The sequence below is a fragment of the Zingiber officinale genome, unplaced genomic scaffold (genome assembly GCF_018446385.1).
Source record: "Zingiber officinale cultivar Zhangliang unplaced genomic scaffold, Zo_v1.1 ctg224, whole genome shotgun sequence".
NCBI lineage: Eukaryota > Viridiplantae > Streptophyta > Magnoliopsida > Zingiberales > Zingiberaceae > Zingiber > Zingiber officinale.
In genome coordinates, this window is record NW_024589900.1 from 10,126 (window position 1) to 12,541 (window position 2,416).

At 36.5% G+C, this 2,416-nt stretch overlaps 1 long non-coding RNA gene across 1 annotated transcript; it reads right to left on the minus strand.

Annotated features, from left to right (window-relative positions):
• Positions 1-483: 483 nt before the first annotated feature.
• Positions 484-1,981, minus strand: LOC122036930. Its single transcript, XR_006127456.1, has 2 exons — positions 1,951-1,981; positions 484-868 (listed from the first exon to the last, which is right to left on the minus strand). It is a non-coding gene; the product is annotated as an uncharacterized LOC122036930 (long non-coding RNA).
• Between the last annotated feature and the right edge of the window lie 435 nt (positions 1,982-2,416).

Sequence of the window (2,416 nt, forward strand, 5' to 3'; positions counted from 1 at the left end):
CTAATACTGCATGCATAACAATTCATTAACAGTCAAAACTTTAACCAATAATAAGGAAACATTAAACCAAGCTAGTGTGAAACCTTAACAACAATTCCGATAGGAGTATCTGTATCAACACGGCATAAACAAGCCTAAAATGCACTTTACTCATTTCAAAGCTTGAAAACAATTGCAGCACAGTTATGAACAAATGCAGGTTACGGATGTATCATACAATTCTCTATTTGGTACAGCAACTGAGCATGCAAATCTTTCTGAATTTAATCATGCTGATCATAGAACCAAATCTTACTGCAGAAATTTCATGCTATAACAGAATCTAAAGCAACTGAGCATACCACTTCACACTTCTAACTAAGTTTGCAAACTAAAAATCAGATATGAACTTCTTATATAAAAATCAAACTCAAATCAGATATGATCTTATTTCACACTTGCTGATCCGAAAGAAGCACTTACTGCAGAAATTCCAAGCAGCACTTAACCATAACAAAAGAATCATTAAAACAAACCAAATACAGCAAATGAATCTATCTCTACAGCAGAAAAAGTCAAGATGAACCATACGGCAGATTCTTATTGAAGCAGATCTCACTTCACAAAACTTGAAAACTAATCCAGAAATAAGGAAAAGAACATGTTCCCAGCATAAACAGTTAATCCAACTAAATAACAGAAAGATAACGAAATTAGTAATGCAAGATAAATTCTACTCTAGCAGTAACAAAAACACTAGCAGGTACGATTTCTAAATTCTTCTAGTAAGGTCCCAAGCTTCCATATCAGCCACCACACACACACCATCAATGTCTCCTTGTCGCCTTCTTCTAGGCCACTTTAGCCTTTCCTTTATTTTTATCCATATCTGCAGTAGGAGGAAAAAGTAGTATCTATAAGCTAAAAGCTTAGTAAGTGCTTTCTACTCACAAAAATCCGATACAGAATGCATAAGCATTAAAGACAGCAGGGAAATACATGCTCAACATGAAAATAGCAAATGGAACTACATCATGCATCTCTAAAGGAAACAACAATTTAATTTGCTAAAATTGGCAACTTTGATAAAAGAACTTGTTCTGTTTGTTTCCAAATTAATACTTGTATACTTTAAAAATAATATTCAACTTTACTTGGGCTCGGCATTGTACCACTTTGCGCGCCTTTCTTAATGAGAATTGAGGTAGCTAATCCCAAAACCATTAAGACACTTCTAGACCTTATGTCTAGGGGCAACTTGGAGCCCATCCCTTGGACCTTGTGTCCGGTACATGCCCTTTAAAAGTAAAATACTTTTCTTTATATACTTCTTTAATCACTTCTTCTAAATAAATGCCTTGGCATCTATTTAAGCACTTAGTGTGCCTTGATTCTAACTTCTGAAACTTAGGATCAGATTGTATCTTAATATTGCTTTACTTGTACTTCTCTCATTTATTCAACAAACAAGAGATTTTAAACTACATGGCACTGATATAAAATATTATCCAGTACATGTTCAAATAAACTCCACAATAATTAAAGAAAGAACAACTATATCACTGAAATATAACATGATATGTTCAAACCGGATTCAACAGCCAATAACAGAACTACATGGTCATAGATGGTAATCTTAGCTAAGCTCACAGCAGCAAAAGTTTCTACACATCAAGCTTGTAGCTTGAAGTAACTTGTAGCTTGAAGTAACTTGTATCTACTTAAACATGCTTGAATTGTGAGGTAAACACATCAAAAACCTGCTGTGATAGACAAAGGAAACATCAAGATTCTATCCATGTATTAAAAATAGCCAAAAGAACCTATCCCAAATCTTAAACCGAATTGTAAAACAAGGGTTGCAATCAATTCCATACTCCAGAATGAAAAACTGCTCTTGTTCATTACACAATAACAAAACGCAAACGAAAACCCCGAAAGCTACTCCTACCGCAGGTGAGAAGCACTTACTTTGGGTTCTTGGACTTACAACCGAAGAGATAGGGCTGCTAGGGTTCGGAGAAGTTGTTTTCCTCAACGATCTCTTGGTATCTACTTGTTCTTCTCGACGAGGGGATCACGAAGGTGTGGAGATCTCGTCGGAAGAAGTCCTCGCCGGCCGCCAAAGACAAGCCCTAGATTCGGCTCTGTTTCCGCCTGAAAGAGTCGGCGCCGTCGCGAGAGAGAAGAGGAGTTTAGGTTTTTGTCCGAAAATCACTAAAGTCCTCTCTTTATAACCTAGGTAATTTGTTCTCTGTTAACCCTTAAATATTGTCCGTTCTCTCCTTAATTAACAATAGCCGCTGGCATAGTTGGTTGGCTGCGTTCTGCTTAATACGCGGCTCGCGGGTTCGAGTCTCAGCTGCAACTATTTTTCTTCCTATTTATTCTCTATTCATTTACTACTGCTTAGATATTATTCGCTCCATATAAGGTT